Source organism: Sorex fumeus, unplaced genomic scaffold (genome assembly GCF_029834395.1).
Source record: "Sorex fumeus unplaced genomic scaffold, SorFum_2.1 ptg000034l, whole genome shotgun sequence".
Classification (NCBI taxonomy): Eukaryota; Metazoa; Chordata; class Mammalia; order Eulipotyphla; family Soricidae; genus Sorex; species Sorex fumeus.
Genome location: NW_026606091.1, coordinates 14056333 through 14084187, shown reverse-complemented (window position 1 = coordinate 14084187; position 27855 = coordinate 14056333).

The window sequence follows — 27855 nt, the reverse complement described above, 5'->3', positions numbered from 1 at the left end:
GGATCCTAGCTGCAAATTTTTTTCTAAATTTGTCCTTAGCCACTTGTCTTCTGAGAAATTCAATCATGGAATCTAATAGAAAGTTCTGGACTATAGCTTTCATCTGCAGAAACTTAACACTCAAAGAGTTAGTTGGTTTTTGTTTTGTTTTGTTCTGTTTGTTTTGTTTTATTCTTTGGAGAAATTCCTTCCCTTCTCCCCCCACCCCCTTATATACCTAATGTGACTTATTTATATTTTTAAAAGCTTTGCAGGCAAGCTTCTTCTCGTAGTTCAGTTTTTATCATTGACTAAAATGCATCTGAGTTAAAAATCATTCAAGATTTTATGCACATGGGGGGAATGGGACTGTGCAAATTAATGTATTCATTCCAGATTTTATTTAGCTAACATCTTTCTCCACTTGAGCCTCACAGCACCAGGGATTGCAAAATAATTGCATCAGCTTGACTGTGATGCTTTGTTCATTTAAAAAAATAAATCTTTAGGCTCTGGTATCACCCCTACCTTAAAATACTATTATCATTTCCTGGTGGCTACATAGTCAAAGGGACTGTGTAGTCTCATTTAATCTCTTTTGACTCTTCAGAGATCTGCATACCCTACCCGTCTCTATTACCTCAGGAATTATGATTGGATTTAACCTTCCACTCATTGAATTAGTGTCAGTTATCATTCTTAGTGCACATTTGTTAAATTCAATCTCTCCTATAGGGGAATGCCAGGCAGAGAAACGCTAAGTGCATTAAATAGTCATAGAGGAAAGAGTGTAGAAATTGGGACTTAGAATCACTGTGTAGATAAAGAGAACTAAGTTCATGTTGCTGTTTCGTTTCTTTTAAGGAGGATGCAATCGCAGCAGGAAGTGTAAGCCTTTATAGTCAGGTTTCCAGAGTGTAAGGAATACTAAGTGACTTGAGAGACTTTCTTTAAAGTGAAAAGGTGTTCTTTTTTTTTTTTTAAAGTCAATGTTAGTACAAATGAGAAAGCAACCATATGGAAAACTCTAAAAATTCAGGTCTTCTGTTAATCCTCAAAAAAAAAAAATTACAACACAGGCAGTGACTGTGAACATTTCCCTCTGGCAAAGCACAGCATCTTCAACTGCTGGGTCAGAAATGAGGTAGACATATGCTGTTCAACCACATGGCTCACAATATGGGGCCACCCCTGATCTGCAAAGGTCCATAATAGGGGTAAGAGTGCATATTATATTTGTCATGCTTTCAGGGGAAATCCCCATGTTTCCTCCAGGGCTGTACTGAAAATAAACAAAAGATGAAGAAAACGGGGCCAAAAGTAACTCAAGTGCAAATGAATTATCAAAACATTAAAAATCGACCAACAGAAAGCAAGACATTTTATTAAAGTTAGAAAGGAGAAAGTCAGATTAACTGTAACCAATACACCAGCTCATATATACCCTTATCGACCCAAGGAGACCCAATTGTCTCATGGAGAGGTGGCTGATTTAAGAAGCCTCTAGAACAGAAACATTCATAAGGCTCAAAGACTGGATAAAATATGAAGGAGTGACCAAACAAACAGTAGCATTATCCTGCATGCCCAGGGTCCAAAAGGAATCTAAGGGCCCAGAACATAAATTAAACAATAGGCCTAAATGAAATTTAATGTAGGCTGCTTTTCATTTCATTTCCCTTTTAGCTTGGCTTTCTAAAGAATTGGTTCCTCAGGGTGAAGCTGCATGTGTTTTAGCTTCAGGGAGTGAAAGAGATTTTTGCATCCTAATACAATGTTTCTTTAACTTGTCTCTCCCTAGTATTCCTTAATACAGAAAAACAAACTGAACCTTAAAAATAAATTCAAAAGAAAAAAATAAAAACTAGGAATAGTTTCGAGATCAAACTGCTAAAGAAATGTGAAACCACCCTGACAATATGTAAAAGCAGAAAATAACCAATGCAGGGTGGGGGAACGGACTACAGTGAGTATAGAGAAGGAAAAAAGTATCAGAGGTTTTACAGAGGGGAAAGTGAACGAGAGAAATGGAGATCAGAGATATAGCTGTCCTACTTGGGCCACTATAGAAAGAAATCTTTCTGTGACTTTCATTAAGGAAGGAGTGTCTAGCCAAATGGGACATCGAGAATAATACAAAAAAATAAAACTCAGAAATCTTCAGTGTTTACTTTTCCCAACCCACCTGCTCAGCTCCTGAATACCAAAGAAGCTGAAGGAGAAATTGCATTTCATGATGTAAAAATTAAAGCAGAAAAAAAAGAATTTACATACATATATGTCTGATGGATAGCTGTATCTATCTCACTTACAAAACAATCTATATTTAAAGCTGCATCACTTTTTCTAATCATAAGAACAAATATAACTGCAATGAGAAAGCCACTGTGATAAATCCCTACCAAGAGAAAAATCCATCAATGTGATTTCTTTACAAAGCAGTTTATCAATAAATATCAAGAGACTTAAAATGCATGAGAAGTTTTAACCCAGTATTGTCCTCCCAGGTTAAACCCATCCTAAAGACATAATATTCAACATGAAATAAAATTTTTCTTCAAGAAAGATGTTTAGCACAGCATTTACTATGAACGGAATTCTGTAGAAAATAAAGAGAACATTAAATAAACAAACTGATGCTGTAGTATATTCCTATAAAGCCATCAAAATACTCACACAAGCTTTAATATCAACATATCTAGAAAATAGTCACATGAAGAAGCAGTTAAATAATCATAGACATGGCATTACCCTGACAAAAAATTTTTATAAGCATACATTTAGAAAAGACCAACAGAGGATATGACAATTTAGATTACATTCAATGTGTAAAATTTTTTCTTTGTTCTCCTTTTTCTGTATTTTTAAATTTTTAATTAACTATACACAAAATTTGCTGTGACCTAAGAAGAAACCCAATGACAAAAGCTTAATTAAAATGAGAATACTAGTTATAAAGAATATCAATCATATTTCCCTGACTGATTTTAAAAGTTAATTTTTACAGATGATGTTAAAATTCGGTAAAAGATAAAGGTAAATCTGCTTTTATGTTAGCATTTTATTGTTGAAGCAAGCAGGCAACCACCTACATTTCTATACAAAATTCACCTAGCACACACATAAGATGAGAATCTTCAGGAAGAATGAGAACATGATAAATTAAGGAAATAAGATTTTAACTATTTCATTTCATTTCATTTCATCATCCTGTTAATCGTCGATTGCCTCGAGCAGGCCCCAGTAACATCTCTTTCATCCTAGCCCTGAGATTATATTCACGGCTCTTTAGGAGAATGAGACCCATCATTGTTACTGGTATTTGGCATATTTGGTACGCCACGGGGAGTTTGCCAGACTCTGCCCTGTGGGCAGGCGACATTCGATAGCCTGCAAGTTTGTCCAAAGTAGGAATGAGATAATAAGATGTCATAAAAAAAAAATTCTGATAAGATGTCGCGTGGCCCCGAATGCGGCCGCGCGGTTCCGGGATCTGGATTTTATAGTCTCTGAGTCTTGGCCGCTGATGGGATTACACGGCGCCAGGGGGCCAGGTGGTGGGTGTGACCCCCGCCTGCTGGAATTTGGAGGATCTGGATGGAAGATGCTCGACTCCAATCCGAGTAGGTTTGGAGGTCTCGGCCCCGGAACCCGCGTGGCTTGTCCCTCTGCCAGTACCTTCATGTGTGCGGAGAGTGGTCTCAGCATGGTGGTGGCTGGTCCTGGAGGTCTTCGGCTGCCGGAGCCCCGGTCGGGGCGGGGAGGAAAGCTCAACCCGCTCCTCTCCAAGGGGTCCCTGGGAGGGACACCCAGGCGCGGGGGCAAAAGACTGCAAAAGACTGGGGCGATAGCACAGCGGGTAGGGCGTTTGCCTTGCATGTGGCCAACCCAGGTTCGATTCCCAGCATCCCATATGGTATCCTGAGCACCGGCAGGAGTAATTCCTGAGTGCATGAACCAGGAGTAACCCCTGTGCATAACCAGGTATGACTTTTAACTATTAGTGATTTGATTATGGGAATAACGATTAAATTTTCTAAATTCACAAAAAGATTAAGTATCAGCTGTGGTGCAAATGGGAATTTATTTCTTTCCACGGTAACTTACTCAGAAAAAAATTTATAGGGCACATGTCAGAAAACTACTATCTACTGGACTTTCATGATCTCATTAGATACTTAACTTTCAGAGATAAGGTACACATTCCTTTCGAACAGGTGATAAGACTTAGATTTTAGAGTTTTGCCAGGGTTATAGGAATTCATGCATTAGAGAGCCCTAGTCATTTGTTTAACCTTAAGTCAAAGACATAAGGGTTGAGAAGTGCTTAGATTCTTTACCTAGTATTCAAGGTAAAACTAGTTAGAAAAACCTCTTTTGCCTCAAATTAAATAAAAGCTAAAATATTTTCAGAGTCAGAGTCTTACAGGCAAAATGAAGACAATCTTCACCTTCAAACAGTGGGAGGTTGACAGGGTGGAACATTAGATATTTTGTGCCTGAACATAAGATTTCTGGTAAGTGGCAGTGGAGGTTCAGCAGTAATACTTTCTTCTGGCATTCCTTTTCCAGAACATTTAAGGAAGTGTTTGTTTCTTCACCACATTACGCGGTACTCAGGATCTGCACCTGGCCTACACTCAGGAGTTGCTCCTGGAGGTACTACGGGTACCATGTGGTAGGGGGACTGGAGGGGGTGTCAAACCTGGGTCTCACATGCAAAAGTATGCACTCACCCTGTTATGTAAGCTCTTCATCCTTAGAAGTACTTGTTTCTTGGCAACAGAGGTAAAATGGAGTATGGATCCTGCAGGTAGATGTGAACAGATGCTGTCTGTTGTCTTCAAGATGACAGCAAGAACAAAACTATGGGAATGGCAGGCAGCAAAATTGTGAAAAGATCCTACATTATGCCCATCTTCATGGGCCCACAAACTGTACTATAGCCCTGAATCACAAACACAAGTCTCATGCTTTTCAATCGTTATACCAAATCACTAATAATTTTCTTTTTAAAATTTGTTACTGTAAATGAAGTCTACTGGGAAATACATGCATGTGTCTGAGCAGAGGGGCTGATGACACGTGGGTGTCTGCACTTATTGCCACCACCTTCTCCTAGGGAGATCACATGCCAAAGGAGCACAGAAATACTCTTTATCCGCAATTTACTGGAGTACTTCAAGACCTTGAGTACAAAGTAAGAGCGATTATCTTCTACTGAGTGTACACAGGTATTGATAATCCTAAGAGAAGATGCTTTCTGTTTAAACTAGAAATTAATTCAAATATGGAGGGAGGATAGTGGTGTTCCAAAAAGCAGAAATTCGTAGAATCCTAGTTATCTTTTTTCATTTTGTTACTTCTCTGTAACAAAACTCTTAGAGAGCTCCTATAACTTCACCAAAGTCTTATAGAAGGGATGTTTTTTCCTTTCATTGAGCCCTTCCTCATTCATTATTTCAAAAACTATTAGTTTAATGTGTGCATGTCAAAAAGTGAATGAAAATGATTCAGTACTGTGTAAACTCTTCAAGGGGCGGTCAGGAGGAGGCCCCAATGGCTCTCCCCCTCGGAGGGGGGGCGTGCCACTCACCCAGCCAGGGTGGCCCAGGTCATGGACAGACAGTGAATAAAACAAGGCCCAAGCCAGCTGGTTGATCAGTTGCCATTCTCCCCTCGCACCTGCCCCAGTCTTCTCTCTGGGCCTCCCATTCTAGTCTCACACTGCTCCTTATTCCCATCTCCTCCTGTCTCTCCCGCTCATCTCTCCATACTTCATCTCAAAGCCTGGGCTCTCTCTCTCTCCACGTGCCTGTGATGTAGGCAGGCAGATAGGGTAGGCCCCTTCCCAAAGCTGTGGCAACAACAACACTGTCCTCCCACTGTACATTGATTTTGCTCAAGCTGGCCCAGTAACGTCTCCATTTTGGGACTTCTTGTTACTATGTTTGGCATACCGAATACGTCACGAGTACCTTGCCAGGCTTTGCCGTGCAGGCGAGATACTCTTAGTAGCTTGCCGCCTCTCTGAGAGGGGTGGAAGAATCGAACCCGGCTCGGCCGGGCTGGCTGCCTGCAAGGCAAATGCCCTACCACGATGCTATCACTCCAGTCCCTTCCCAAGGCAATGGCAGTAAATCTCCTGGGACGCAATAGCCCTGACCTCATGGAGAACTAGCTGGCACCAGTCCACCAGTCAGTGGCAGATCATGCGGAGGCTGGACGTCTACAGGGATGACAGCAAAAGAAATAGAGACCAATTAAGGACCAGAGAGAGATTAACCAGAAATTCCAAAGCAGTTCCTTTGACACCTGACCAACCCCCTCCAACAGAAACTCCTGCAGAAACAAAAGTCAGGAAAGGAATTTCAAAGAAGACCATCACCACTACCAATCCCCTTGATAACTCCCTAGCAATGGATTTTTATCTAGGTAGAAGCTCCACATGGAGACAGGTTGGAGAAACCCTATAAAGGCCACCTTGAACAAAGGAAGCACACGCATATGCTGCCTGAGCACATGTGCCACCCGCATCTCCTCTCTTGAGATGTGTACTTCTGTGTTTTCATGTCTAATGCTGGGATGTGTGTAGGGGCTCTCTCCACCCTTGGAGAAGCCCGGGCTCTCTTTTGAGTAGGTTACTCTCACTTACTCTCCCTCCTTCCCTTCAAAACCTCCAAATAAAAACAGTGTAATTTCACTGCTCGTCTACTCCTGAAATTCCTTTCTGCGAGGCGAGACAAGAACCCAGTAACCCTGGGTCCCAGGTGGCAGAGGTGGATGGGGAGAAAGTGACTGTCTTTCTCCTCCCTGCTTCACATAAGTCACCCGTGGGGCCCACCAACATCACCTGCTCCTGTATTATTCTTCTACATCCTTCTCCCTCTGTCCCTTTAGTCTCTCTGTGGTCCATCTTGCTTCCCTGCTCCCTGCTCTCTCTCTCCTTTCCCCTCCCCCTTCTCTTTCTCCTACTCCCCAGCACTCTGGTCTAACACTGCAACCAGTCTGGTAGCCAAATCAACATAAGAAAGGTCTTCCTGATGGCCCACCAAGTTCGAAGGGAACACCGCTTAAGAGATATTTCAAAACCCTTCCTGACAAAATACCTCTTAAGGTGTTTTGTTCCTTTCCTCAGTCCAATAACTCTATCTACGTCTCACACGGTCACGGTCACAGTCCTCCCATTGTTCATCGATTTGCTCGAGTGGGCCCAGTAACGTCTCCATTGGAGACTTTGTTGTTACTGTGTTTGGCATATCGAATACGTCATGGGGAGCTTGCTAGGCTCTGCCGTGCGGGCGAGATACTCTCGGTAGCTTGCCGGGCTCTCCGAGAGGGGCGGAGGAATTGAACTCGCATCAGCCATGTTGGCTGCATGCAAGGCAAACACCCTACCCGCTGTGCTATCGTGCTATCGCTCCAGCCCATCAACATCTCAATACTAGTTATTTTTGTATGGACACAGTAAGAGATATACTGAGGCAGCTTTCCTGGGAACATCTTGCCACAGACTCAGACTACAGCACTCAGGCCAGATTAATCATTCCTAATCCTAGCAGGGTCTGAATCTGGTTACTACTTTTTGGATCGTGACAGCATTTGTCCATGGCCAAGCTCTTAACTTATAGGTAAACATTATGGCACTTTGGCCAGGCCCACCTCGATGCCAGGGTTGCACATAGCTTACCACTTGCCCTAGTTCCATCCAGTCCCTCATCGGGAACCTGCTTTAGGGGGTGCAAGGAAGTAAAGGCAGCTGAGGCTTAGGTGAGAAAACAGACGCCCAGGAGGAAAATATCACTGAGAATCACATTACAAAAGCATAGCATATACTGTCTTCTTGTGTCCATACAAAAAGGACATTGCTCTAAATAAACTATGCAAAGGACTTAGGGAAAAGAGAAAAACAATATTTACAAGTCAACAGAGCACAAAGAAAGAAGTTACACAGAGGAATGGGAATATTGTGATGGGAGCAACCCAATAAACCTAAACTACCTGAGGCTATGCAGGAAGCACAGAACAGTGTTTATCCTACACAGTATGTTTTGTACAAGACTTCCATTATTCTGTTAGAAAAAAAATCCATATATATATATATATATATATATATATATTCAAGAAAATACAAATTGCATTATTTCAACAATTCTACATACGTGTAACATGTTCACAAATGATGTTTCAAAGAGGCATAATACAATCTGAAGATGAATGATAAAATATATGTCAATTATTTTAATGTTCTTTTTTCAGAATGGCATAAAATAACAACCTGAAAAATCAAGAAAATCAAGAAAAACACCAATAAAGAATAAAAAATTTCCTATCTTAGTACTTTTAACAGTAAATTTTTTATTTATGAATAAGGTGATCCACGTTTTTCATAAAGTGTCTTAACAAATTTTATAGCTGGCCCTCCCCTACATCAATATAACATTGTCTTAAATTCTTAGTAGTTAGAATAGGGAATAAGAAATTCATTTTGGAATGCATATATAAAATTTTTTTCATTTTATTTAAAGCTCTTCCAGTTCTGATTCCTGTGCTTTAGTAAACAAAGGACACAGATTCACAGTAGCAAGACATCACCTATTTGTTTTTTGAAAAATGCTTGAAGGATTGCACAAAACACGATGGCCTTTAAGATTTTTGGATGCAGAAGACAACTGCTTTATCGAGATTAAGGTCATTTAAAATTCATACCCTGCCCTACAATGTGCAGGCCACCACCCTCAGTCTAAAGTATTTCCTAAAGTTAATTAACAGACCTGTTATTTCTCTTCCATTATCTTAGTCACTGATGATGTTAAATAGATTGGCTCCTGGACTGACCCCATGAAGATGAGTACCGGTAATGTCAACCCAAGCTAATGCAGCTTAGATGTCCTTTTGAAGCACAACACTCTTATAATCTGCACAATTACTTAACAGGAGCGTCTCTCCATTTGTAGACAGCATGTCATGCAGGAAAGAGAAGTCTTACTAAGTGAAGATAAATTAGAACTGATGTCTTCCCTCAGTTACCATTCCTCCTCTTCACCCACCCCCACGCTGTCTATTAAGCCCACCTACCCTGTCACAGAACGAAATTAGATCCATTTGCCTTTGCTCAGAAAGGAAACAAATTAGTCTCATGGTCTGGCTTGTTTCAGTCATGGTTATAATTTGAAAAATAAAGCTGAGACAAAAAAAATTACGGTATTTACCTGTGTAAAAAAAAAAAAAAGGAGGGGCTGGAGCAATAGCACAGTGGGTAGGGCATTTGCCTTGCAAGCGGCCGACCAGGCCAACCAGAGTTCAATTCCTCTGCCCCTCTCAGAGAATCTGGCAAGCTACCAAGAGTATTTCGCCCGCATGGCAAAGCCTGGCAAGCTACCCATGATGTTTTAGGGGGGGTGGGGGTGATATTATCCATGGTGGTGGAAAATGGGCACTGGTGGAGGGATGGATATTTGATCATTGTATGACCGAAACCCAAGCACAAAGATTTGTAAATCTACAACTGTACCTCATGGTGCTTCACTAATAAAAAAAAAATAAAATTTAAAAAAAGTTAAAAAAAAGGGAGAATGGTGATAGAAGAGGAAAAACTCCATCACCTCATCACCTGCTTTTGCACTTTCATTCTCCACTCTCTTGACTTCTTCATGACTGCCGGTTGGGTTCTTTTTCTAGTCTTACTTACTCTTAATCTGCATACAATAAAGGGATTACACTTCTTAAATACTCTGGAATAGCAAATATTCTTTATTCATCTAAGGACATTCTCTGATAAAGTATTTATCTAACATATCAGTAACTTAGAACAAGAGAAAGAATGTACTCAGTTTCTTTTGAATCACTCACTTTAGCTTAACTTTTGTGGGAGACTATTTTGAAGAAAACAAATTTATTGGAAATAAATTCTTGTGTGCGCTATGAGATGGGTACCAGAACACAAAACTCTAGCAAAAGTGAAATAAAATGTCTGGATAAACAATTCAGAATTAACCTTTTCAGTAAGGTTAAAACAGAATATGAAACTGTGGCTGTCCAATTATATTTTAAGCCATCACTAATAAAATTTCAGTAGTTAAGAATACGAAGAATTTATTGGGCCATAGAGATAGTGCAGCAAGTAAGGTAAGTGTCTTGCTCACAGTCACACTGGGATTTGGTCCCCAGCATCCTATATGGTCCCCTGATCCCATGAGGATTGATCCCTGAGCACAGAGTCAGAAATAAGCTGAGCACAGCCAGATGTGACCCCAAAACAAAAAAACAAAAAAGGACTTTGAAGGACACGCTTTATAAGAAGTTTACAGTATTCAATATATTTCCCACACATTTGAGTGGGAAATTTTACTAATTCCTTTTTTACCACTATATTAAATAAGTCCCTTATTCATATTACTAAAATATATAGTTGCTATTGTTTTAGAAAATTTATCTTTTAAAACATTGTAAAACTTCACTTTCTTCCATAAACTTCACCTTCCCACCAATCATTCAACTGTAAATAGATCTAACTTGCATTAGTAGAATTGCCTAAGAAACAAGTAACCAATGCTTCAGTTTTAATAGGTAAAAACACATAAACCCATTATTTGCTGAATTCTTTTTAACACTTTCATTTTTATATCATTCACAGATGTTTGCAAGTATAGAGTAACAATAACTAATCATTTCTAGACCCGACAGATAAACTCCTGCACAAAAATTTAATAAAAGACTTGTTTTCTGCCTTTCAAAGATTTTCGGTATAAACATAGTGATACCATCTTTCCTTTGACTGTTATGAATAAGCTGAGAAAATGGCAGATTACAACGATAATATCCACATACTCCCTGTGATAATGTCTCAAAATAAAATTAAACCTGTCAACAGCAAAAGCATATAGTGGTCCCTTTCCCATCCATCAAAATCTCTAAACTTTTTTTTTCTTTTCTTAGGTCATCATTAGCCTAACATTATGAAGGACAATATTTCAAACTGATAAGTTACCAAATATGAGTATTCTCTTTATGCTGGTGAATATTCTTTCTGAGATATTAGAGCAGTTATTTGTATGACCTTATCTTCTTAAAAATTTATGCAAGGGCCCAAGAGATAATATGGCAAGCAAGATACTTGCCTTATAGGTGAGTGACCTGGGTTTAATTCCCATATTGCATATGGTGCCAGAGGCACCACCAGAAGTGACCCCTGAGCACAGAGCAAGGAGTAAGACCTGGGTACCACTAACCATTTTTTTATTTTTTAATAGTCAGGTGCAAGTCACACATGGGCCCAGACAGCCAAAATGCAACTGTAACATTTTTAAAAGTTAAATATTAATAAATAGGGTTATATATTTGCTGTTTATGCAGTAATGCATAATTGTTCTTTTTAAAAATGTAAAATGGATAAAAAGAGTAGCTAAGTTTTAGGGTTCATATATAAGTTTCTAAATCTAATACATTATTTTTTATTTTATTTTTCTTTAGAGTTGACCATATTTGTAAATTACTCATTTTGCTTCTTATAATTATTGAGAAATATTCTATAATTTAATACAGAAATATTAAATAGTGATATAAAAAGGCTTGTACTTTCATCTATTAGTACTCGACCACATTTTTTTCAGTGTTGGATGTTCATACAAATGTGTTCATACCTATAAAGCACCTTTTGTATCAAGCATTTAAAACATGGTTACTAAAACCAAAGAATCACTTGCTCACTTGACATCCCGTTACTCACCAATTTGCTCAAGTGGACGCCAATAAGGTCTCCATTCATCCCTGCCACGTGCTAGTGTAGCTCAATGGCGTCTGCTCATTCTAGCAACACGAAGAGCCTCCAACTGATCGTTCAGGGTCTTGACGAAGAGGTCTGACCATATCAAAGGTGGGGGGCCACATGATCTTTTGATGTCCCGTGGAATCCAGTCGGTAACGGCTCTAGTCCAGCGGTCATCTCTAAGTCTCATTGCGTGCCCAGCCCATCTGATTTTCTACACCTTGGCAAACAAGAAAGTGTCCCTGATTCTTGATCATCAACAGAGATCTGATCTCCAGATTCTTTTTCTCATTTGAGTGAAACATGATACTCCAAGCTCTTTCAATTCCTCTTTGGGAGACCTGAATAGCGTTTCCATCCTGTTTTCGCAGGGCCCAGATCTCTGAGGCGTATGTTAATGCAGGAAGGACAGTGGAATCGAAGAGATGTGTCCAGAGCTGGAGGTTCATCATCCTCTTAGCTATTTCTTCGACTCTCTTGAAGGCATTCCAAGCCACTCTCTTCCTCCTGCACAACTCATGTGCCAGGTCATTCGTCATGTTGACTTCTCGACCTAGGTACACATAGCTGTTGCATTCGGAGATGTTGGTCCTGTTGAGAGCGAATGGAACGTCAGGAATGAGACTGTTTCTCATGAACATTGTTTTTGTGAGATTCAGCTGTAATCCGACCTTTCCACACTCATGGTCAAAGTCGGCCAGCATTTGTGCCGCTTGGCTAATGTTTGGTATTATTAGAACGATATCATCAGCAAAGCAGAGGTGGTGTGTTGCTGACCATCTATCTTCACTCCCATTGCTTCCCATTCCAGTCATTGCAAGACATTCTCGAGGTTGGCACTGAAGAGTTTCGGTGAAATGGTATCACCCTGCCAAAACCCTCTCTTGACATCAATGATCACTTCTTTGTAGAATGCTGAGATCCTGGTAGTGAATCCGTAATACAGCTCACAGAGGATCCTGATGTATTGAGTTTGAATGCCCTGATTGGCTAGGGCTTCAATGGTCACTTCAGTCTCAACAGAATCAAAGGCCTTCTTTAAATCAATGAACATTAGACAGAGTAGCATCTTGAACTCCCAAGAAACTTCAATGAGCTTGGTTATCGTGTGGGTATGGTCAATGGTGCTGAATGCTTTTCAGAACCTGGCTTGTTCACATGGTTGTCCTTCATCTAGTGTATGCCAACCCTTTTTAGGATGACTTGAGTGAACAGCTTGTAGATAACCGACAATAGGCAGATCAGGCGATAGTTGCCAATGTCGTGGATATCTCCCTTCTTGTACAGTAGTACAGTGCTGCTGGTTTTCCAATGGGACAGAACCTTGGATTCAGACAGGTAGTGTGTGAAAAGCCGAGTCAGAGTATTGATGAATTCTGACAACAGTTTCTTCAGGTGTTCAGGTCTGACCTTGTCTGGGCCAGGTGTTGTTCGTTTCTTTACTGATGAAATGGCGTGTTGTATTTCGGAAGGGAGAATGTTGGGAATGACATATTCATCCTGCGGAATTTGGTATGTGGGCAGGTGGACGTGGCTATCGAAGAGATCTGAGTAGAAGTCATGGATAATCTTCTCCATTGCCCTTCTGGAAGATGTAATAGATCCATCAGGACATTGGAGGGCAGTCATCTTGGTCTTGTAGTTGGCAAAGAATGACGGGCGTTGCAAATGCTTTTCCTGGCTTCTGCCGCATCTACCAGCACTGCTGCTCTTCTCTCTTTGAGGTCTTCCTTTATAGCTTCTCTGCACTGCTTTGCAGGCTCAGACTTTTGCTTGCAGTTGCCTGAGGCATGCGCCAAACCACGTTGGTGAATAAGCATAGGAGTTTTTGAAGATAGGCATTTTTTTGTGACTATCTCTCTCTGGGCGTTCCTCGCACAATCATGGAGGTACTGAAACAGTTGATTGTATTTCTCGTCGATGTTGTCAACGACAGCTTTTTCCCATGTTGTCGCAATAGTGCCAAAGAGCTCCCAGTTGGTGGTTGTTCTGGGACTTCTCTTCTTAAACTTGCAGCCTTTTCTCCCCACTCTGTGAAGTAGAATTTTGCACGAAGGAGACGGTGGTCCGATCCCATTTGGAAATTTGGGACAACAGCGACATTACACAGGCAAAACCATCAATTGAATATAATGTGATCAATTTCGTTGTGGAACCATCCACCGGGAGACTCCCATGTCCAACGTTTAGATTCGGCCTTCTGGAACTGAGAGATACCATGGATGGTTTTGGTAGACATGATGAACTCAGTCTCTCACCCTGTTCATTCCATTCTAACCCATGGGTCCCGATGTGGAGTTCTTCAGCTGATCTTCTCGGTCCTATCTTGGCATTGAAATCACCAACAATGATCTTGTAGAAGGTGTGGTCTTCTTTATAGAACTTCTCCAGCTCTTTTTAGAACTTCTCAATTTCTCCTTCATCATAATTGGATGTTGGTGCGTAGACAAGGAAGATAGAAAGTGCCGGCACTGAGCCACATCTATTCAAGTGTAATTGTTCGATTCAGGTTGTTAGGCATTCAAATGAATCAATGCTTATGGCCAGGTTCGTGTTGACAAGGACACCAACACCACCAATGCTTCTTTTGTCGCATATTCCAAGGAACAGTTCTTCTCCAGTGTCGAAAATGGTGTGATGTGATTAATGTCTTCTCATCTTGGTCAGACCAATGATGTTGTACTTGATCTTTCACACTTGTACCATCAGGTCCTCGATGGATGCATCTGATGCCAGTGTACGTGCATTGAAAGTACAAGCAATCATTTTTGTCTTTCTTCATTTTGGCATCCTAGTTCGGCCTTGAGATTTTATCAGCCTCTCCTTCCACATCCTTCTCAACGCTGCCATATTGGTGGCTCCTTCAGGCTCAGGGAAATGAGACCCATTGTATTTACTGGTTTTGGCCTATCGAATACACAATGGATAGCTTGCCAGGCTCTGCCGTGCAGGCAGAATACTCGGTAGCTTGCCAGGCTCTCCCAGAGCAATAGAGGCTTTTGGGGAGCCCTCTAATCACCTTTGTAGGTGTTCCCATGGTTCAAACCATATTTGAATCTATCAAATATGGTGCAGCAATCCTGAAAGATGGGTATTAGTGTTTTATGAAGTGTCACGTGGCTGTTTTTAGGCCGTGCGGTCCGGAAAGCATCCTGGAGCATGGCAGTGGTTGGGTAGTGGGGGTAGTGGAGGTTGTGGAAGTCTGCTTGTGATTTATTTATCTGGTACCAGTAGGGTGGGTCTTCTTGCGTGATCCAAACCCTGGGTTGCAGGCGATTGGTGGAAGCAGACAGGGCAGGGTAGGTTGGGGCTCCTGGTTTTAATCTCTTCATCACCTGTGGTTGGTGGGAGCAGACAAAGGATCTCTGTCCCCAGGTTGGTTGAGCCTGGAATCCAAGGTCTCAGAGTTCTGCTTATCTTTTTCTGTGGGGCTTTACTCATGCGTGAGTCTCGGCCCGAGTGTCCCGAAAGTGTCCTGGAGCGTGGCGGCAGCTGGGTAGTGGAGGTAGTGAAGGTAGTGGAGGTCTTCCGGTGAAGTGTTTATCTGGTACCAAGGAATGAAACATATAACTGAATGTGCTTTACTTGGATTTTAAATATCTTCATGGGTCTAGTTACTGAAATATTAACACAATCTAGCCAATCAAACTTCAGATAGTTGACATAAATTTGAGGGATTATTCTATAGCTTAGGGCTGGAGCGATAGCACAGCGGTAGGGCGTTTGCCTTGCACGCAGCCAACATGGCCGACCCGAGTTCGATTCCTCTGCCCCTCTCGGAGAGCCCGGCAAGCTCCCGAGAGTATCTTGCCCGCACGGCAGAGCCTGGCAAGCCCCCCGTGACGTATTCGATATGCCAGACACAGTAATAACAAAGTCTCCAATGGAGACGTTACTGGGCCCGCTCGAGCAAATCGATGATCAATGGGAGGGCCTTTACTTTTTACTTACTTATTCTATAGCTTCTGCCTCCAAACAATGACTAATAAGTATCTGAATTCTATTTTGAGTTTGATTAATTTATTTTAAAACTATACAAAGCTCAAACTCATCACAAAGGTCAGTTGTATATGTGTGCCCATGTGTGTAATAGCTTTCTGCTTACCCATATAATGTGGACATATGAAGAATAAGCAGACATCCTTTCCTTATCAAATAAGACAAAACATACAAAACAACTCCAAACAATACAAGACGCTATTTGAATATGTATCAGTGGCTGTACATGGTTAAAGGAGAAAAATTAGGATGGCTTCTTTCGCTTACTCTAGCCAACATAGCTTCTTAAAACTCATGATAGTAAAAAGTTTAGGGACACCTTTTCATAAGAAAATTAGTTGAGAGTATTTATCTCCTTTATGATAGCACAGCAGGTAGGACGTTTGCCTCGCATGCGTCCGACTGGGCCAACTCGAGTTTGGTTCCTCCGCCCCTCTCGGAGAGCCTGGCAAATTACTGAGAGTATCTCGCCCACACGGCAAAGCCTGGCAAGCTCCCCGTGACGTATTTGATATGCCAAACACAATAACAAGTCTCACAATGGAGACGTTACTGGTGCCATCTCGAGCAAATTGATGAACAACGGGAGGACAGTGCTACAGTGCAGCGCATGGTTCCCTAATGAAGAAGCTACAAATAACACTTGAAGTCTATTGCTTTTTTTTTTTAATCAGGAAAGAAACACAATAGCAGATTTGGCCTTTCTGAATTAAAAGTTTCACTTAGTGATGAGTCTTATTCTACTTTGAATTACCCTGTTCCTAAACACTTATTCTTTTACCCTTATGTATTCTAATTCCCTCTTTCTTTGCTTGATATTCTTTTCATAGTTATATCTATAATCAGCATTGCATTTTTTCCCATAAAAAATACTAACCTGGATATGGTAGTCAGCATAAAGGGGACATATTCTGGTAGAATTTTTCCTTCTCTAGGTCACTGCCAATTGCTGTCAAAAGCAGTGGTGACTTTTTGTGAGGTGGATGCTTGTTCATTAGAAAGTGGCCTGAAACAATGAATTCCCTTCACACAAACCATTGAACTATCATGAGATGGTAATGACTTTCTGTCACTCCCAACCTAGGTCTAATCCAAACTCTTGACCCAGAGGTGTAAAGGCTTTGTAGCTCATTAGTGATTCCCTTGGAGCCATCAAATGCCAAATCTTTAGTCTAGAGGGGACTAGACTGAAGAAGTGCTGTGTGCCTTTTAGTATTAGTGGAATTTTAATGGTGAACATGATCAGCTTTACTATGCCAACATACCTAAATTTTAAAAAATATAAATATCAGTATTTCCTGTGTGAGTCTAGAGTTCATGTGCTTCAAAATATCTTATTATAATTGCAATATGTCGCGGAAATGGTTTCGTGAAATCCTAGGGAAGACAATAGTCCAATTTAGTAGGGCAGAAATGAATTTTCTCATTTGCTCTGGAATATAAAATGTCATTTTGTGAATTAGCAATGATATTGAAAATAGGTAGTTATAAATGCTGGACTGAACATAGTTTTGCCTATGTTATTAGAACAACTGAGTTTCATTTAACTTTTACTGAGTTATCTTAAATAAAATGATACATAAATGAGAATGAAGAACAGTGTCTTTAGGATCAGATTTCATACTACTGAATTAGTAAAAGTCAATAGTCTGAGAATGCTCTTTTAGAAAAACAAGACAAATCAAGTTTCTAAGACACCATAAATTTTTTATTTCATATTATGGTAGAATGTTTTGCTGCTTCAGTGAAAATAATTTCATTATCAGTATTTTTATTTCTTGTATCACTTAAGTTTGAAACAAAAAGATTAAAAGCAATAAATGGGTTATCCAGATTGACTATAATTTGAGTTCAGCTGTGGGGTCCATCAGATCAAAGTATTAAGTTCACATTTCCAAATATATCTATTATTTATAAACAAATATACTTCCAAAACATGTGGTTCATTACAATAGGAAGTGTTTTAAGAGAAAGCAGAATAATTTAACTATTTACCAAATACAATGATTTATTTATATCAAACAGTATGTAACAAACATAATGGAAACATTAATCATTTTATACAGAGTTAAGAACCTGTAATGATCCTATTACAGCACTCAATTTTAAAGTTTCTTTTTGTTAAAAATTTTCCATCAGAAAAATAATATTGATGGCAAAATATGATTAAATATAAATAATTTCTTATCTTCTTAACCTTTATGCTTGAAAACGAGTTATTTTAGACTCTAGTGATTTATGTTTACAATTATTCAGTTTTAATTGAATTGAATGACAGAAATAATATGCTCAAACCAATTAATATATTATAAATTTATGTTTAATAGCCAAGAAATAGCTCATGTTGACATGCAACTCTCATAGTAATTTAAGATTCCTATTAACTTTTGAAGACAAATCTTTTTTGAAAGTGGCAGACATCTTAACAATGATCTTCAGTTATCACATCTCCATCATAGCTAGCTAGCACTTTGTAAGTTGATATTCTCTTGGCTAAACTGACCGAAGTCAATATATACTCCAATTATAGCTGGATGAACCTGACAGTTCATATCTTCTTTCTAAAGGTTGTCTGCCTCCTTGAGTAGCCTGTCCAGACAAGCTGCCAAATCTTCATTAATAGCTGGGTTGCTTTTTTATTGTTTAGTGGAAGTGTACTTTCTTGTCCAACTTTTAATTTTGTGTTGCATTTCTTTTCCCCTGCAACCTTGAAATTTTAGCACATAATCAAATATTTTAACCCTATAATTTTCTATATCATTTTTTGTGGATCTTAATCCTTAAAACACTGTGTTTATGTTACACATTTGGTTTCAAACAAATTTTAAGGTATTTATCCTTTTGAGAATACTTGGAAGCAAAATTTAAAATATTATTTATCATCACTTAACCAATAAGACATTTGAAATGCTATATTCGGGAGTTAGCAATTTGTTATCAATTAATCATTTGGTCTCTGGTAAAAATTCTCTTGTTCATGAACTGTTTTTAAAAAGTTGTGGAATTATTTTCTAATGAAAAATAATCTCTTTTTGGAAAATAGATAACTAATTTTTTACCTAGTACAATTTAAGTGTCTCTTATCCTCTTATGGAAACTATATTAGTTAGAATTAGTTAAAAAATATCTTCCCAGATTCTCCTTCTACATCTATAGTAGTCAAATAGCAAAGATATTTATACATCTTCATATATTACTTTGTATTGTTTAGTATTGCTTTATATATGTGTGCTTAAACTATTTGGAAACTATTAGCACATAACTTTTAGTCTTAGCTATGTGAAAAGCAAACTCACGCAAATAGAAAACTTACGTGATCAGTTGATGAGAAAAGCTTTCGCAGGATCTTGCAGATTGGGCCCAATCATTTGAAGACTGATTAGTCCAGATCTGGGTTAACATAGTAACCATAAGTCACATGAAGATATTTAAAGTCTAATTTTAAAAATGCAATCATGAACTCTGTTGCCGAATTTCAAAAGCCCTACTTAAAATATAGCAATATGTTGAACAGTAACTGCCATACAGGGCAGTGGTTACATAGAACAATTGTATCTTCACAAAATATTCTATTAGGCATTTATTACTGGTCCAAATCAGATTTTTATCCCAAGAGGATATTTATTATTAAATAGAATATAGTTAATACACCTTCAAATGTGCATAACATACACACACACACACACACACACACACACACACACACACACACCCTTTTACATAAACAATAGGATCTGGATTCTCAGATGCAAATCAAAAGCAAGACTATGTCACTGGAAAGACTTGATCAACATTTTCAATCCTATGTTTCTGATATCCCCTTCACTCCTTCCTATGAATTAATTCCATGTTCAAGATCACTTCCTTCATACCAGATAAACAACTGTGGCAGTTTTCCACTTCATATTCACACATCCTAAAATCTAAAGAGAGTTCTCTTCCTGATCTCTTCTGAGTCAGGAATCTTAGTTACTTGAAGCTCCGAACAACTTAGTCTCCTTGATATTTATTGACACAATTGGGTTTTATCTGTCTTCCCAAACATGTCACTGATTCAGGCTTTCTGATTTAGGCTTGTGTTCTTAAAAAGTAACTAAAGAATGTGTAAGATGGATGACTCCTGGACAATCAGGACTTATTCCTTGGAGTCAAAGATCGTCCTTTCCTCCTTAGCATTTTAATGATGCAAAAAAAGCAGAGGCCTAAAAATGTAGGGTACCCTTATGGAAAGAGAAAATAGTGAACAATGTAAAGGCAAACAATGATGTCCGTTTCAGATAATATTTTCATCTTACCAATTTTATACATTTATGAGGAGGATTTCCTTTGAAATGTGACAATTTAGGAGTCAGCAGAACCTCCCACTTGCCCCCTAACACCCAAGCATAAAAATAAACAGCAAAAGCATCGCTATTTTTAAACTATATGAGGCTGACATTTGAGTGGGTAGAAAAAAGTGAGGCAAACGACAAGAGTTGTGCTATCAAAGAAGATAATTAAGACATAATATAAAAAGAAATATCTTCTAATAGGGAAGATATTTCTTCCTTCTGCAAGAGAGCAGAATTCAAATGAATCCAGTAAGAAAATTTTCTGTTTTGAGGAAGATCTTCTCCAGTAATACAACTGTGGTCCCTACAGTTTAGAAATGAAAAAAAAAAGCAAATCTAAAGTATTGAGCAATTCCCTAGAAATTATGAGCAGCAAAACCATAATTTGACCCAGCTACCCCTAACACTAAAGCTTGTTCTACTTCCCTTCATCAAGATCCATTATATATAAACCGATGCCCACAAACAAACTATTTCTATTAAATTCCCAGGTCGATATGTACTGAAGAGCAAGGCATAATAAACAAGGCACAGTGCTAAGTCCTGATTTGAGAGACAAGATATAAACTTAAAATGTATACATTAGGGTACTGTATAGTATGCTAAATTCTCAATACATGATGAAGATAAGTTCTACTCAATTATAGCAATAGGTAGAAAAGTTTATTAATGAACTAATGATTATAGTCTTATGGCACAGAAAAAGAAAAGAATATCATATCTTGGTAGATGTCAAACATATTAAAAGTTGCGAACAAATTGATCAAAACAAAAATTTTCAGAGGCATCTTAATTTCTAATTTATGAAGCACCTTATGATTATTTTTGTTTTAGGGACACATTCAACTGTGTTCAGGACTTATGTCTGGTTCTGCACTCAGAGATCACTCCAGGTGAGCTCAGTGAAACATATGGGGCACAAGGGATAGAACCTGGGTTGATCGCATGCAAAGAAGTGTCCTACCAGATATACTATGTCTCCAGTCCCAAGCACCTTGAAAATTTTAAGATATTTTCATATTCATAAATACCAGTTACTTTAGGTCTCCTCCATGTACTATCTCACTCCTAAGTGTAGCTAGCAAAGATAAGTCAAATGATTTGATTATCACCATATAGTAAATAAGCAGAGAGAGAACAACTTGATCTTACTCTAAACACAATACCCTGACTGAAATCATAAAATACACTAAGGAAGAAAACATAGGCAGTAATCTCTTCAATAGTTATCAGTCTTAGTGATATATTTGTAAATTATCCACAATGGCAAAAGAAACAAAAACAAACAAATAGTACTATACAAAACTAAAAATATCTGCATAGAAAAGAAAGTAGAAGCAAAACAAAATTGAAATATGCTGAATGGGAGATATTATTCACAAATGATCTATCCAGACAAAGAGTTATAATCTAAAATATACAAAGAACTCATAAAACACAATAAAATAACCACTCTAATTTTTTAAGGTGACAGAAGTCTGAAAGATAATTCTCCAAGGAAATCATACAGATGATCCATAGGCAAATACAAAATGTTAATTGATCCATATTATTAGGAAAATTCTAATAAAAATAACTATGTGATACCAATCGCAATGGTGAGAGTTGCTATTATCAAAACAAAAGAAAAAATAAAACATTAACAGGAATTTGGAGGAAAAGGAGCATTCTTACCCTACTGATGGAAAAGTAAACTGATACAGTTACTATGGAAAACAATGTGGTAATTCCTCAAAATAGAAATAGAAATAGCAGAAACCCACCTATGTTTGGAACTAACTCTCTACTCATAGATGATGAATGGATAAAGATATTTAGCATACCCACAAATGGAACACATATTTGCAATGTAATTAGAATATTAATCAGCTGCTATCATAAATACTATATGCATATGTATATAAAAATTTTACCATTTGAGGGGCTGGAGCTATAGTACAGCAGGTAGGGCATTTGCCTTGCACACGGCCAACTCATGTTCAATTCCCAGCATCCCATATGGTCCCTCAAGTACCCCCAGGACTAATTTCTGAGTGCAAAGTCGGGAGTAACCCCCTGTGCATTGCCAGGTGTGACCCAAAAAGCCAAAAAAAAAATCTTGCCATTTGAAACATCACTATGAAAAACCGAAGGTGTAACAATACGTCAGAAGGGAAATAGAATTAAGAATGATTTTTATTCTATGTGAAGATAAAACTAGGTAAGAAAAATCTCTTAGATTAAGAGGACAAATAGTTTCTAGGTAAAGGGAAAAAATGAAGTTAGGTAAACCAGGTAAAGTGGATTATAATGTAGTATACAGCGATGCTAAAGTATAATTCTTTATACCTGAACCTTTTATAACATTAGAAGTCAATATTGCAGGAATTTAAAAAACTTGTTTTAAAAAATGCTGTATTCTCAATACTTTGTGATTTTTCTCACTATTTTATTTTACCTTTATATTTAGAAGTCATTTATTTAGAAGTAAGTAGCTGGAAGGAGCATCTTCAATAAAAGTTCACACATACAAAAAGGGGGAAAAATTCTATTTTTGTAATTCATGCATAGGCTGCCAAGGCAGAATACACATTCCTGGATGATGAAGACACCAAAATGAATTGATTCTCCCCAGAAATCCCAGAACACCTTCTGGAAACAATGAAGGACACATGATTTTATGTTTATGGTGGCTTATGATTGCTCTTCTTCCACCTAGCTCCAGAGGAAGCAAGGAAGGAAGGAAGGAAGGAAGGAAGGAAGGAAGGAAGGAAGGAAGGAAGGAAGGGAGGGAGGGAGGGAGGGAGGGAGGGAGGGAGGGAGGGAGGGAGGGAGGGAGGGAGAGGAGGGGGGGAGGCAGGCAGGCTTGACAAATATAGAGGAGATCCACATTACATTTTCCAAAGCACAACATTGTCTTAGGAGACAGAAGGCAGAGGAAGAAAATAACCTAAAATAAAGGCTTATCTATTAGGTTATCTTATCTAGCCTATCAATTTATAGCAATGGGGAAAGGCAACAATTAACTGTTTAGGAAAACAGACATTCACATGCAGTCTTCATAAACTTGGATGTAATTGGAAAGTGTTGTGCAGAGATAAGATATAAGATATAAAGCAGAAGCAGAAGGATGACCTCAGTCATCTGTGGTATGAAAAAAAATTCAAGGGTATGGGCAATATTGGTAGATAATAAACCTTGGACACCAGTTTCCAGATCCAAAATTTCCAGTTGGAGGGAACTTGTGATGAAAGCCACTAAGGTGACTAGAAGTAACCCAGGAGCAGAGGTGAAAGATCTTGAGCATATGCTTGGTGACTAAGGGAAAAAAAATTATGCACCAGAACCATAACGTGTAACTTAATCACTTAATCACTTAACTTCCCGTTAGTCGTCGATTTGCTCGAGCGGGCGCCAGTAACGTCCCCATTTGTCCCTGTCGTGTGCTAGTGTAGCCCAATGGCATCTGTTCGCTCCAAGAACATGAAGGGCCTCAAACTGACTGGTCATGATCTTGACGAAGAAGTCTGACCATCTGGAAGGTGGGCGGCCACGTGGTCTTTTGACATCCCGTGGAATCTAGTCAGTAACAGCTCTAGTCCAGCAGTCGTCTTTAAATCTCATTACGTGACCAGCCCATCTGATTTTCGACACCTTGGCATATGAGACAGCGTCCCTGATTCTTGATCGTCAACAGATGTCAGAACTCCGGATTCTCTCTCTCATTTGAGTGAAACGTGATATTCCAAGCATAGCTCTTTCTATTCTTCTTTGGGAGACCTGAATAGCGTTCTCATCTTGTTTGCGTAGGGCCCAGGTCTCTGAGGTATATGTTAATGCAGGAAGAACAGTGGAATCAAAGAGATGTGCCCGGAGCCGGAGGTTCTTCGTCCTCTTAGCTATTTCTTCGATGTTCTTGAAGGTGTTCCAAGCCGCTCTCTTCCTCCTGCACAGCTCGGGTGCCAGGTCATTTGTCATGTTGACCTCTCGACCTAGGTACACATAGCTGTTGCATTCGGAGATGGTCGTTCCATTGAGAGCAAATGGGGCGTCAGGAACAAGGCTGTTTCTCATAAACATTGTCTTCGTAAGATTCAGCTGTAGTCCTACCTTTCCACACTCACGGTCAAAGTCGGCCAGCATTTGTGCCGCTTGGCTGATGTTTGGTGTTATTAAAACAATGTCATCAGCAAAGCGGAGGTGGTGTAGTTGCCGATCATCTATCTTCACTCCCATTCCTTCCCATTCCAGTCGTCGCATGATGTTCTCGAGGGTGGCACTGAAGAGTTTCAGTGAAATGGTATCACCCTGCCGCATCCCTCTCTTGACATCAACGATCACTTCTGTCTGAGTTCATCATGTCGACCAAGACCATTCATGGTAACTCACAGTTCCAGAAGGCAGAATCTAAACGATGGACATGGGAGTCTCCCGGTGGATGATTCCACAATGAAATAGACCACATCATATTCAATCGACGGTTTTGCCTGACTGATGTCGCTGTTGTCCCAAAATTTTGAATGGGATCGGACCACCGTCTCCTTCGTGCAAAATTCTACTTCACAGAGCGGGGAGAAAGGGCTGCAAAGTTCAAAAAGAGAACTCCCAGAATGACCACCAACTGGGAACTCTTTGGTACTATTGCGGCAACATGGGAAGATGCCATTGTTGACAACATTGACGAGGAATACAATCGACTGGTTCAGCACCTCCATGAATGTGCGAGGAACGCCAAGAGAGAGATAGCCACAAAAAATCGCCTATCTTCGAAAACTCTTGAGCTAATTCGCCAACGTGGTTTGGCACATACCTCAGGCAACCATAAGCTAACGTCCGAGCTTGCAAAGCAGTGCAGAAATGCGATCAAGGAAGACCTCAAAGAGAGAAGAGCAGAAGTACTGGTAGATGCGGCAGAAGCCGGGAAAAGTATTCGTAACGCCCGCCTGTCCTTCGCCAACTATAAGACCAAGATGACTGCCCTCCGACGTCCTGATTGATCCATCACATCCTCCAGAACAGCAATGGAGAAGATTATCCATGACTTCTACTCAAATCTCTTCGATAGCCATGTCCACTTGCCGACATACCGAATTCCACAGGATGGATATGTCGTTCCCAACGTTCTCCCTTCTGAAATCCGACGCCATTCCATCAGTAAAGAAACGAACAGCACCCGGGCCAGACAAGGCCACACCTGAACACCTGAAGAACCTGCCGTCAGTACTCATCAATACACTGGCTCGGCTCTTCATTCACTACCTGTCTTAATGCAAGGTTCCGTCCCAATGAAAACCAGCAGGACCGTACTACTGTTCAAGAAGGGAGACATCCATGACATTGGCAACTATCACCCGATCTGCCTATTGTCTGTCATCTACAAGTTGTTCACTCGAGTCATCCTAAATAGGATTGGCAGAACACTAGATGAAGGACAACCATGTGAGCAAGCCGGGTTCTGCAAAGGATTCAGCACCATCGACCATATCCACACGATAACCAAGCTCATTGAGGTTTCTCGGGAGTTCAAGATGCCGCTCTGTTTAACGTTCATTGATTTAAAGAAGGCCTTTGATTCTGTTGGGATGGAAGCGGTCATTGAAGCCCTAGCCAATCAGGGCATTCAAGCCCAATACATCAGGATCCTCCGTGAGCTGTATTGCGGATTCACTACCAGGATCTCACCATTCTACAAAGAAGTGATCATTGATGATAACGTGTCAATCATCGAATATTCAGGGCATGGGCTGGAGAATAGGAAGGTCAGACCATAAGTGATAAAGGCACGAGAACGAAGGGCAATGGGCACTTCAGTGGTGGTAGTGTACAGCAATTTTGTACATCAGTACTATAAACATAAATACAATTATAACCCTATTATATAAACTGGAATTTTAAAAAGAAAAAAGTGACCTTCAGAACTTTTCTACTAAGATGTGTTAACGTATATCAGCTCTAGTACTATGGATGACATTCTAGAAAACAAGAGTAAAATAAAAAAAAGACTACTTTTAAATAGAACTTTGCCCTACAAATACAAAATTAACAATATACATCTTTGTGTGTAACTGGGAGCTGACAGCAGCAAATACAAGCAAAATCCTCATAAGTAAACAGGCTAATCGCAAAATCTCACAGAATGTTTTACAAACTTTTCACAAATACTTCCATTTTGTCAATTACTGAAAGTGTTTTGGTCATTAAAATAGAAACTGTATGATGAATAAGTAAAAGGATACATATAGAGATAGAAAGACAAATAACTACTGTTAATATTTTATTGCAGTCTCTTACAGAATAGTTGAAATATATTCTAATAAAATTTCATGAGATGTTCCTAGGTATCCAACAATATATTTCTTCTTTTGTTCTTAAATGGGGCCACCCCAGAATTGGTGGAGGTGGGCAGGTGGGGCCACTTCCTGAGATGCTTGGGCAAAGGTCCTAGCCCAACTGTTTGGTGCTCTAGCTCAGCTCTGCAGTGCTCATAGTCCAACAGTGCCACAGGCTTCCTGGGGTACACCAGACATGTGTGCCATGTCTCTGAGCCTGATGCCCAGCCCTATACATTGTCTTCTTATGAAAAACTATATTGCAACTGTACTTCCAGGTCAATAATTATAGAAATATGCCATAATTTACGCAAAAGAAACCCTCTCGAAATGTAAATTTGGAAATCACTGAATCATTTTAAACTAAAATAAACAGTAGATATATGTTCATAAGCATTCTTCAAAAATACTCGGCAAGGCGAGAGAGATAGCTCAGATTAGCATGCAGGTTTCAAACCCGAGCACCACATTTGGTCCCTCAAGCACTACCAAGAGCAACCTCAGAGCACAAAGTCATGAATAGCCCCCCCAAAAAACAGTACCCTAGTATTTTTTAAAATGTAAAAGAAAAAAATGATGATATGAAATGCAAAAAAAGAGCAAAAATCAAGGATAAATTTTGAAAAGAATATGATGGGCTGGGCATGTGGCTTACATGTTAATGTATGTAATGAGGCCCTTGACACTGACAGGCAAGGCCCTAGTTCCCGGACACTGCCTGCCTTCCTCCCTACCACTGTCAGTTGTTGTGGTTCCCACAACAATTTTAATGTGATGAAAATACTCTTGTGTTATTATCTACAAACTAAAATTTTAAGTTTTAACATTAATGTGATTGGTTTATTTATAATCTGATGACAATTTTGAACCCTTTAACCATTTAAGGTATGTTCATTTACTATTTATTTCATTGATCGTTTAAGGTATTTTCTGAGAATATTAATAAAATCATTTTCTCTTTAAATAAAAAAATAATGCCACATTTGCTTTGTGATATCAAATTTAAGTGTAAAAGTGATACATCCTTTCTCTCCTCTGGACTCGTTCCTGTCCTAATTTTCACTTAATTCTGTGAAAATGATAGCTTTTCTCTGGCTAAATTGAAATTTTAATAAAAGTTAAGTAACCGTATAATTTAAAGCATGAGACAATACTACTTTCCCCCAAAATTATTTTTTTCCCCATCCTTCTGACATTTTTTCAAAGTCAAAAGGGGCGATGCTCAGAACTTACTCATGGCTCTGCACTCAGGATTAGTCTTTGTGATGTTCAGGGGACCTTAGAGGTGCCAGATAACAAATCCCATTTGGTTTGTGCAAAGCAAGCACCCTGGAGGTAGTACAAGGCCATGTACTATCTCTCTGGTCCAACATCTGAGGTTTGTATGCAAATCTTTCATAAATTCTTCAGAACCCATTAGCACAAGAAAAAATCCACTTTTGCTTTAACTTATCCAATGTATATAATGTGT